The 12,300-nt window shown below is 41.9% G+C and overlaps 1 pseudogene; it reads right to left on the bottom strand.

The window, feature by feature from the left end:
- Positions 1-2,818: 2,818 nt before the first annotated feature.
- On the bottom strand, positions 2,819-4,595 carry LOC102734524 (large ribosomal subunit protein uL1 pseudogene; annotated as a pseudogene).
- Positions 4,596-12,300: the final 7,705 nt, after the last annotated feature.

Below are 12,300 nucleotides of genomic sequence, written 5' to 3'. Positions count from 1 at the left end.
GCTTCACAAGACCCAAATCCCTCATTTTCTTTTTTTTTTTTTAAAGATTTTATTTATTTATTTGAGAGAGAGAGCACATGAGATGGGGGAGGGTCAGAGGGAGAAGCAGACTCCCTGCTGAGCAGGGAGCCTGATGCGGGACTCGATCCAGGGACTCCAGGATCATGACCTGAGCTGAAGGCAGTCGCTTAACCAACTGAGCCACCCAGGCGCCCAAATCCCTCATTTTCAAGACAGGAAAAGTGAGGTACTTGCCCAAGATTACACAGCTTACAACTGGCAGGTATAGATAAGAACCAGCTATCCTGAGTCCTGATAGAAAATTTTGATCCTTAGATGAATTGACTCCTTCTGGTTTTTATCAAACTGGTTGTTTCTGTCCCAACCACAATTAGTGAATCAATAGTCTGTTCTTTTGTGTCTTGGCACAATCAAAATTCATTTCTGATTTGCCTGTCAATAATCAATTAAAAAAAAAACTAAAAAGATTGACAAAGAAAGAACATTCATCCAGAGGTCCATACACCAACAGATTCAAGAAGCTCAATGAACCACAAGTTGAGTGCATTTAAAGAGAACTGCACCAAAATCCCATCATCAAATTGCTGAAAGCCAACTATTAGAAAAAAAAAAATACCAAAAGCAGCCAGAGAAAAGGAATATAGATAGGTTAAAAATAAAAGAATAGGAAAAAGACTTCATGTAAACACTAATTAAGTGGGAGGTGAAATGACTTTGCTAATATTAGACAAAGTAGACTTCAGAACAGGGAAATTACCCAGAATCTTCTAATGACATTTCTGACATTACAGTATCATAGTATCTAATGTCTAATGACAAAAGGTAAATCATCGAGAAGATCTAACAATCCTAAACAGATATGCCCGATAACAGAGCTTCAAAATATCTGAAGCAAAAGCCAACAGACTAAAAAGAGAAATAGACAAATCCACAGTTACCATTGGAGATGTCAACAATCCCCTCTCAGTAATTGATAAGAGTAAGTAGGGAGAAAATCTGCGAGAGTACATCCAGATGCACAGCAATGCATGTACACAACTCTTTGGAGAGGCACAATTTGAATCTGGGCTTTGCCACTGAAAAGTAATGACATAGACTCCTGAGGTGCTATTTGGTCTAGGGTCCTGTCAAGGGAAATAGTTGTCACATGCTTCTCAGCTTATGACGAGATTGAAACAATTCATGTGTCATTGATCTTGGGCTCTCCACTTCTGCCCCAAAGCACTGAGAAGCTAAGAGGAACCTGTGTGGGGAGCTTCTCCTTGAATGACTATAATATGTATTGCCTCTTTCTTGGGGACGACAACCCTATTAGGACACAGAGGGGATAAAACATTCATACTCCCTTTTCTGTGTCATTTATCTCTAGAGAATGCTAAATACATGCCAGATAAATCCCCATGTGGTAGATGGATACAGTCATGGTCCCCAGTGAATTGTGCCTCCTTCTATCTATGCTCATGTGTAGGTCATCCCAGTGGGACTGTTGTCTTGGTCATGTGACTTCCTTCGGCCAATAGGACGGTCAGCAAAGATGTTCTGGGCAGAGGCTCAAAAGGCACTTGTGAATTAGGATTTTTCTCTCTCTCTCTTTCACCTTTTTTAGAACCCAGCCTCTATATAAAGAAGCCTAGGCTAGCCTCCTAGAGACATGAGCCCATTGACAGCAAAGCACCAATCACCAGAAACGTGAGTTAGGCCATCATAGACACCCAGCTCCAGACAAGCAACCAGAAGTGATCCCAGATGAGCTGGGCTAAAACCCAGCCCAGATTGCTGACCCACAGAATTGTGTGCAATAAAATGTTGTTTTAAGTTTTGGGGTGGTTTACTAGCCAACAATCAATAACTTGTTATACCCAAAGCACTGGCCAGCTCTGTACCAAGAAAAGCAGGAGTAGTAACCATTCTTCCGGCTACTCGAAGGAGAGACAGAAAATGTCTCATTATATTGCCTGGGACTTTGGGCTTAACCTTTCCTGACGCAGTCCCTCTCTCAGCCCAGCAAATCAATGTGAATAAAACACATGTGCTGGAAATCCCCTGATGCCCTTCTAGGCAGAACTTTTTGGTTAGGAAAAGAAAAAGAAACTTAATTTGAAGCTTTAATAACCTCCCAATTAGGTTGTTTCTGCTAGCATTAATATTTAATCATGACATTACTGTGACTATTTTAGAATTGAACTGAAATTAAGTATAAATGTTTGATCATAAATAATTTCATTATTAAGGATAATCTGTTATATATGTTTCTGTGCCTATCTTTTATTAAGTTTACTTTTCATGTTGACATTTTTAAGGGCATAATTGTATGTTTTTGTTCTTAGTAATATTGTTACCATATATTAATTATGGCATCATGCCAGGAACACTAGTAATGAACTTAAGTTGGATTTTCTACTTTAAGAGCCAGCTACAGGCTCTCTCTCCTACACAACTAACAAATAGATGGTCAGCTTTGAGCTCTACATCGATTCCCTGAATTATTCTTTCTCTCTTTATTTGTGCATAAGCACCATTGCTCTTCAGTTATGGGAAAAATCAGTGAAAATGAGAGTGGGAGGGATGGTTATCTTTGTCCCTTTTTCAGGGGTTTCTTGGAGGCCACATACAGCACCAAAGGAAGGGTGTGTGTGGTAGGCAGAATAATAGTCTCCCAAGGATGTCCACATCCTAATCTCCAGAACCCATGATATGTCACCATACATGGCAAAAGAAACTTCTTCGCAGATATGATTAAGGACTTAAAGATGGAGAGATAATCCTGGATTATCTGGGTGTGCTCAATGTAATTGCAAGGGACCTTAAAAGTGGAAGAGAGGCAGAGGAGAAAGTCAAGGAAGTAGATATGACAATGGAAGCAGGGTTGGAGTAATATATGAGAAGGACTCACCTCACCACTGTGGACCTTGGAGATGGAGGAAGGGGACACACATTAAGGAATGGAGGCAGCTTCTAGAAGTTGGAAAATGGGAGGAAATGGATTCTCCCCTAGAACCTCTGAAAATGAGTGCAGCCCTGATTTGAGCCTAGTGAGACCCAGGTCGGACTTCAGAACTGTATGATAACAGATGTGGGTTTGGTTTGGTTTGGTTTTCTGCTTCTGTTTTTTTGGTAGCACCAAGGTTTATTAAGCTGTGCCTTGGTACAGGCGCTGGGAATTGCCCATGGTGCTCTTGATGTTCTGCCAATTCTTCTTGAGCAATGACACCAGGAAATTAACAGCTAAGTGGATGTTGTACATGAGCTCATCATCTGTCATCTTCATGTGGCCAACGGCCACTGCCAGACACAGCACCTTCTTCATCTGGGAATTTGATCATGGACTTCCCTTCATCCACTTTGGCCACCATGTTCTCACTGAGGGTCAGCAAGGAATGGAACTTGACAGCCTTATTCGGTCCTGAGTCCAGGATTCATGGGCTCTGCTTGATCAGAGATTCTGAAGCCAAAAAGGCATCATACTTCTTGGTCAGCTTCTTAACTCATTTTTTATTCTTGTTGAGTTTCTTCAGTACCTCAATGTCCATGTGGGGAATATCCACAGCCTTGGCCTCATCACAGCACTGCTGGTCCCCCAAAACACATATGGAGAACTTGGGGTGGGGAGTGGACTTAAGCCTGATGGTGCCCAAGAAGCATTTGTCTTTCTGAGAGTCATAGCTCTTCAAGCTGTTCTGCAGCTCCACCATCTCCAGCATCTTCAAAAACCACGGGCACTTGTACTGGTTCCCATGCAGGATTTCCTGCACCACCTTGTATAGGGTGTCACGGGAGACTTTGCTGCTCATGGTGCCACATGCCATGATCACTGGATAAGAGCTAGATGTGTGTTGTTTAAAGCCATTACGTTGGTGGCAATCTGTTACGGCAGCCACAGGAAACTGATACAGGTGACATCCCCTGGGAGCACCCCAGTGGGATCTGGGCAGTCCCACTTATGAGCTGTGGCAGGAGGCAAGTTGTTTAACCTCTGTAAGCTGGCATTTTCTACTCAATAAAGTGAGGGCAACAGTGGTTACTTCATAAGGTTATTGGGATAATTAAATGAGGTAATTTGCATAAACCTCTTAGCACAGTGTCTAGCTCATTTTAAAGATTTGCTAAAGGTCAATTATTGTTGCCATTATTAAAACCTGCTGTGTCCCACTGTTGTTGTTCACACTTAGTTGTGCCCTGCCCTGGTAGAAGATCCCAGTGCCTGACAAGTGACCTGCCCAGCCTTCCTGGAGGTGGTGTGCACTCCTTGCCTCATTGTTACGCTTGGCCCTGGGACTTCTTTGGCCAATGGACTGTGAGCAGACTCCAGCCAAGCCACTTCCAAGAGGAAGCTTTGGGAGCAGGTGCATAGTTTGGCTCAGCCTCTTGTTCTTTTCTCTTTGTGACAAGAAAGACATTTCCCAGATAAGGGCTGCTCCTTCCACCTGAGTCCTGGCTGCGAAGACACATGGCACAGAGCCACAGCACATGTAAAGTGAGATGTAAATGTTTATTGTCGTAAGTCATTGAGATTGGGGGGTTGTTTGTTTTCATAGTAAAGTTGACAAACACACCTCTCATAGATACTGGTTAGAGTCTGCCAGCTCACACACATGCACACACATCTCCCTCCAGACTGTCTACAAGAACTACACTTGGCCTATAACTACTCTGACACTCATGTTAGTATTCTATAATACTAATGCTAGGAACCCTAACTAATATTAGGAGGCCCTAACCATAGTTAATCCAAGCACAAATGGACACTTGGCCTCATGTGGGCAAATAAAGGCTTTTCCCAAGAAATTTGGAATTATGACCTGGACGCAGCTAGAGAGTTTTGCTTAGGTCTATAAATAATAGCAAAGATTTGGGAAGAGGGGGAAATCCTAGAAATTATGGCTTGATCATCTTGGGCCTTGCAGTTGGAGAAACAGAAAAGGAATATCTGCAGAGACAGAAAAGTAGAGATGCAAGAGAAGAAGACATGGCGGCCTGAGTCCCTCACGGTTTTCTACTCCCTGAACATGGTTTACCCTGAGGCCCTTGTGCTCCATGGATAAGCCAGTCTCCTTTCAATAAATCCCCCCTCCTACTTAAGTAATCCCAAGTTGGTTTCTTTAACCTTGAGCCAAAAGTTTCCTGACTGAGATGAAGTTCTAGGCAAAGGTGTCACTATTAGGAGGTAACAAGGAAAAGTTTCCATCCATGAGAATCCCGAAAGTCCTAAGAAATCAGTCTGCACATAACAGAGAATACAACCTCCCCTCTTCCCTGTCTGACTGAGCCCCATTGGTGCAGAGCTCATAACTCCCCACGTGCTGTAAAACTGACCTTTTCTGAGCACATGAGTCAGAGAGGTAGAAGATGATGGTTTCGGTACAATTAGTTCACCATTAAACTCTAAATATTAGAGTCCTACTCTGTTCTAGACACCATGATAGCAGGAGAAACACAAAGATAGCCCCATCCTGCCATTTGTGAGCATATAGCTTAGCAGAGGGTAAGAGGGTAGGAAAGAAGCTCAAAGAAAAAGTTCCAGGTGGGAGGTTGGGCCCCATCTCCACCACTAACTAGCTGTGCAGCTTCAGGAGTCATTCCACCACTCTGGCCTTCAACCTCCCATCAACAAAATGTGGGGCTAGATTAAATGATTTTTACAGGTTTTTCCATGACACCTGGTCCATTGTCACTATAGCTAAGATCTGATAAGCAAAAATTAGCCACTGCCTTGGACTGTCAGTAACTTCCACATACAGTGTGAGGCTGGCTTCATCAGAACCATTTGGGGAACAGTCTAAAAATGCAGATTTTTGGAGCCTCAACTCCAGAGTTCTGATTCAATGGGGCTGGGCATCACCTCGGCTAGTGTTGATTGTTAATACATGGCCCAACTTGGGAACCACTATCCCAGGCTATTGTAGATTCTACAGAAATGTCCCAGCCTTCCCTTAAGTACATAAACAATCAGCAGCATGATAAACTGATAAACTGTACATTAATTGGTAATACTTACATAGAAATTCTTACCCAGCCTGGCACCGTACTATGCATTTATAGGTAGTATTAATTCATTTAATCCTAACAACCCTGTGAGGGGAGTATTTCGCTCTCCCCAGAAGGATTTTAATTGTTTTATTCATCACTTCCCTCCTCAATGCAACCACGGACTTTGATCTGGACTTCCCTGTAGGAGAGTGATTCGAATAAATAAATAATTAAAATTAAATAAAACACAAAAGGAAAAGAAATCTTCATTTAGAAGCTACCTGTTCTGTGAGCCCATCTCACACCCACACTCCTTTGTGACCTCATGTCATTGCCCACCATGCCTCCAGTAAACTGTGAGGAAAAAATGACAAAGAAATGGATAGTACTTCCCAGGATAGGGTGATCTAATGCAATGGAGATTTAGTTGTGGGCTTATTCTGCCACTGACCCAGGTGTCAGGAGAAATCTGTGCATCAGATAAGGTAGAAGAAAGGACCCAGTTGGATGATCTTGAAATTTTATGATCAGATGTGATACCAGATATTTATACTCTGGTTAAGGTAATAATTTGTGAATATGGAGAAAGTGAGAAAAGGTGTGAGGACATGAGCCATTGAGGATTTTATTGGATCTGGGGAGGGTTCTATCTCAAGGAGAAGTGATAGCAAGCAACTGTAGTTTAAATAAGGCATTCAATTATTTCACATATCTAAGTTTGGAGCTAGGTGTTCCTGTGTTGGTTCAGCATTGCACCCAGGATCCATATTATTTTCTATCTTCCATTCTTTTACTCCACCATCTTCCACATGTAGATATTCAGCCTCCAGCTTATTACCTCATGATCATAAGATGGCTGCCATAACCCTGGGTATTATATCCTAACACTACAGCATCCAAAGCAAGAAGGGAGAGAACAAGCCCTTTCTTCATACGTCTCTCTCTGTTGCCACACAGGAAAACTCATTCCAGAAATAACAGTCCCCTTATGCCTCTTTGGTTAGAACTAGGTCACTTGGCCACTTGTAAGGGTCAAATTGTGCCTCCCCAAAATTTATGCTTTGAAGCCCTAACACCCAGTACCTCAGAGTGTGACCTTATCTGAAGATAAAGTCTTTACAGAGGTAATCAAGTTAAGGTGAAGTCTTTAAGGTGGGTCTTAGCCACCAGTGCCCTTATAAGAAGAGGAAATTTGGACACAGAGGGAAGATGATGTGAAGACACAGGAAGAAGGAAAACAGCCATCTATAAGCTGAGAGAAGTTTGGAACAAATCCTTCCCTCATGGCCCTCAGAAGGAACCAACCTGCTGACACCTTGATCTTGGATTTCCAGCCTCTAGAACTGAGACAGTAAATTCCTGTGGTTTAGACCACCCAGGCTTTGCACTTTGTTACAGGAGCTATAGCTAACGAAGACAGCCACCTGTACCTAAATTCAAGAGGTGCCATGAAGTGAACATATAATCAGCCTCTGTTGTGCAAGGCAGACCTATGAGCATACACTATAGAGAGGAGAATGTCTGTTGACTGGCAGCTAGCGGTGACAGTGCCATCTTTGTTTGCAGGTCACATAAATTGATTCTGACTAACTTAGTCAGAAGGGAAGCCTTAGAATATGAGGAAGGGATTAGGATTAGGGAATTGGTGGGAAGGCTAGAGAACCAAGCTCGGAAAAATTACAGAAAGCAGGGCGGTCTGGGGGTCTGGATAGCAGGAACGACATAATCTTCTCATAGCTCCCCCGTTCCAATGAATGTGCTCCTGATATATTTTGTGCCATAAAAATGCCAATGATTCTGAGCCCCAGAAGAGCAGGGACCTAGCTTTTGACCAAGGAAGAAGACAGAAGGCTAACCTGATTTAAGTATAACAAAGCTAGCTCATACTGGGCTGGAGACAGATAATTCCCCAAAAGGAAAGTATGGAATTACTTCGTAAAGAAAATTAGGAATAAAAGCTGAGAGGGAAGAGAATTTAATTTCCACTACACTGATGGAGGAAGGGCAATGGGTACAGAAATTAGAGATAAAGAGGGCTTCCTTACACCATGGCAGGTTGTCCCATACCATGGAGATGGGTCTTCAGGGCCAAGCTCTAAGTAATGTTTAAGCTGCCCATCCTTTGCATTCTAAAACCCTTAACCCCTGAACATGATAATTAATTACTTAGTATCCATTCTGTATTCATTTCTAATATCTTCTAGGTCCTCCCTATCCCTTTTGGATCGTAAGCCCTCAAAGACCAAGTTAAGAAGCAAACACAAACGCAAATGGTTTAAATTCACCAGGATCACCCACTTTCTTCAAATGCAGTACCTTTGTCCATGCAAATAACAAAGACAAAAAAATCACTGAGTCGGTATTGACGAGGCACCAAAACATCTGGTCGATCAGATCAAGTTGGCAAACAGCCTGTCACTCTGGTCAAGGGAGGGGAGAATCTGCCAAATTAGATGTTTGACTGAATTGACAGGCTGTCTTGGTCAAAATAAGTCTTTTTTATTAAATGTTGAGAGATCATAGTATATCAAAAAGAAAATCTACACAAGCCACTATTCATCTATGTACACAGTAAAATCAAGGTGGCATATTGGAAATCTCTAAATAACACTTTGTCTACACAAAAGGGTGTAATTCTTTGGGTCAGAATAAATTAGGAAAGAAAGCCTCCTTTTCAAGTGGAAAAGGATGGAGAGACTAAATTGCTTGGAGATCATGTGTCATTCTATCAATATGATTTCTTACCACCTCTACCATTTCACACTGCTTGCATGGTGCCAGCCCCATAGACTGAGTGAGCATCATGCTGTTCTTTCTTTATTATCTTATTTAATCCAGCCAACAGTTCTATAAGGTGAGGACCGCTATCTTCATTGCAGAAGGAGGAAAACTGTGGTGTATGTGGTGTATGTAGCTTCCCCAGCTTTACACAGAAATTACATTTCAGAGAGGAGACTTGAACTTATGTCTGACTTCAGAGCTCTTGCCTTCTAAGAGTATTCAACTATTTCTTCCTAGCCACACTCCTGGGCATCTTTCTCCCTTAGGCTGACTCAAGAATTCTAGAACCTTCTTGTCCAGTTGTTCCAGGTCAAAGAGTGCCTCTTTTCATCAGCTCCCATAAATGCAAAAAATGTTCCCTCAACAGCCCTGGCTGCAAAATTCCTTAATCCAACATGCCCTTGCCTTTCATTAAAGCTCAAGGCCATGGAGTCCCACCTGCCCGTTTGAGCATTCCATTTTCCATAGGCAATGTGGGTTTAACCCTTCTGCTGTACAGTCTGTTCTTGGAGTGGAGAACTTTCACACAATAGTATATACAAAATAGTTATCTCCTGCCTTCTTTGATTTAACTCAGGCACCAGAGGGCTGCTTCTATGAGCACAATGGTAAGATTTTCATTGCATTGTCATTGACTTTTGTCTTATATTTATGGCCATGTCTTCAATTTCTCCTTTAATTTAGAGAACAAGAGCTGCTTGAAAGTCACCAAGGCTGGCTACTCAGCGGACTGTCTCCTGCCACTTCTTGATTGCTTCTTCTCTTTTATTCATCCTGACTTCAATTTCTCTCTTGTGCAGCATGACCAAAGCCCAGAGGGAATCACAGGACAGGAAGAAATGGTTTCTAATTGACCCTTTCCTTCAGGGACAATAGCTCAAGGGGTATGTAGAACCTTTTACAGCACGTGAACTTCTTTAAATTCTTTGCCTTTAAGGGGTCTGACAGAAATTAGTAAGAAGGAAGAACAACCTTCCCATGATCCATTTTAGTAGGGTATGAAATTTTTTAAAACAACTGCTTCAACAGCCTGAATCAATTCCTTTAAATTCTAGACCCCTATTTTTCCACACTTATCTCTTAGACAAGCATTATATTTAATTGAGCTGAGCTCCAGGATCAGACCCAGAAGTAAAATAAAATCATAAGAGAAATGGAAACCTGAGTTCCTTCTTTAAAAAAAAAGGAAGAAATTTTCACACGTGTCCAAACCTCATCTTTGATCTCACTTGTCTCTACTATTAAAACTTAAAAGAATATTTCGTATTTTCTGTAATTCTTTTTTCCCCCAAATTTATATCCACTTTCCAGGACAAAGGACAGTGGTGAAATAAAACATGCCCACAGAGGGACACCTGGGTGGCTCAGTCAGTTAAGCGTCTGCCTTTGGCTCAGGTCATGATCTCAGGATCCTGTGATGGAGCCCAGCATTGGGCTCTCTTCTCAGCGGGAAGTCGGCTTCTCCCTCTCACTCTCCCTCTGTGTTCTCTCTCTCTCTCAAATAAATAAATACAATCTTAAAAAAAAAATGCCCACAGAATCATCTGTCCCAAAAGCTATCCCAGGTACCAACACCCCCCACCCCCCAGCACTACTCTTAGGTTTGTATCACCTTAGCAAAGGTTGAGGGTTTAACCTCTAGAAAGAGATCTGTTAAATCGAATTTCTTGATTCTAAACAGCATTTATTCTCCTTCTTTCCCAAAAAGCTATTTATAAAGTAGATGCTATACTTTATAATCCATGGCAATTTAAAATTAAGCAAATAATCCTCCTGATTCCCAGTCCAGGAAACTTCTATTAATCTATTATGTAATATTTAATATATTTTACAGGTATTATTTTGTATGTGAATCATGAGGCATATAATAAAGTGAACACCTGTGAGCCCATTACCCAGTGTGTGCTAGGCACTATTGTTATGTCTCCTTGTGGGCTTCTTCCCTATCCAAGCTCACTGCCACCCCTACAGGCAAAATTTTTCATCAGGTTTTTTTTCCTTGTTTAGTTTTTACACGTGTGTCTTCCTGAATAGATTGCTTAATTTTGCTAGTCTTTGAACTTTATAAAAATACTATATGATGTCCCCAATGACCTGCTTTTTCATTAAATTTTATGTTTATAAAATTCATTTATAGCTGATCTACATAACTGTGATTCATTTATTGTCTTTGCTATATAATATTCCATTCTGTAATAATACCCTAATTGATTTAACTATTCTCATGTGATGGATATTTGGACTGTTTCCTGTTTGGATTGCTCCCAAACATTCTTTTACACATCTCCTGGTAAATACATCAAAGGATATTTCTGAGACACCTACCAAGGAGTGAAATGATAAATCAGAGAGCATGCAAATGTTCAATTCTATAAAATAGTCCCAAATTATTTTCCAAAGTGGTTGTAACAGTTTACACTCCCACCATTCTTTACTGCCACTTTTGTTTCAATCTTACAGAAAACCAAGAACAGAACCAAGAGAATGAAACAGAGGATGACTAGTAGTTGATATAAGTTGGGTACAAAAGCAGATTGTGCATGGGGTGCCACCCACACCAGGCTAGCCACACTGGAATCCTCTTCCTGGCTGGGTCTAATGACTCTGACCCAGCCCTGCCCACAGCCACAGGTAGCCCATAAAATCCATCATGACTGCCTGTTCCTCAGAACCTTTCCTCACTTTTCTTCACACCTGCTCTCTTGGCAGAGTCTGGCAGGATCTGTCCTTGGTCTTATTCCTGAATATAATCAGTCTACAAGGACTTCTCGAGCATCTATCAGATGCCAGACACTGGAGATATAGAAGGGATATGACAGATAAGGGTGTGGCCTTTATATTCCACTGGACAAAAACAGACAAGTAAACAAAAGATGAGTCCAGACTGTGACCACTGTCATTTGTCCTACTTGTTTCCTTGATAGCAAGTGAAGAGCTTGGGAAAATCATTCCAGGCAGAGAGTAAGTGCAAAAGCACTCAAGGTGGAAAGGAAGGGTGCACCCAAAAGTCAGAAAAGAAGCTGTGTAGCCAAAGCCTTCCAGAAAGGCAGAGTGCTACAAGAGGAGACTGGAGAAGTAGTCAAAGCCAGACCATGCAGGGGGGCCAAGATAGCGATAAGTAGCATGGGGTCTGCTGGAGAGAAGCAGATAGATCCAAGATAGATCCATCCATAGGGGAGAGAGAGAGAGAGATGGAAGGGGGGTGGTATAGGGGAGAAATGGAAGGTGACATCTTGTCTTTTGGCTTCATCAATTGATATATTCCTTTCTTATTATAACCTTTTGGATGATTAACACTTATGGTCCATGTGGTTTAGATTCTGCATTTCCCTGGGACACTGCTTCCAGGGTGGCTGATGGGGAACAAAAAAAACAACAAAAACATGGTGTCTTCATCTTTCCACCTCCCCACTCCCAAGTCTGGGTCATCTCTCAGCTACTGCCAGATGAAGCCATGGCATCAGGGCAGAGCCCTAACATGGGGATTATGGCCCCAAACTTGCCACTTCTTAACAATGTGACCTATGGACA

This window comes from Leptonychotes weddellii, chromosome 16 (assembly GCF_054177405.1).
Source record: "Leptonychotes weddellii isolate Sample4059 chromosome 16, ASM5417740v2, whole genome shotgun sequence".
NCBI classification, from domain to species: domain Eukaryota; kingdom Metazoa; phylum Chordata; class Mammalia; order Carnivora; family Phocidae; genus Leptonychotes; species Leptonychotes weddellii.
Note: the sequence above shows the minus strand (reverse complement) of the source record. Positions and strands in the feature narration are given on the sequence as shown.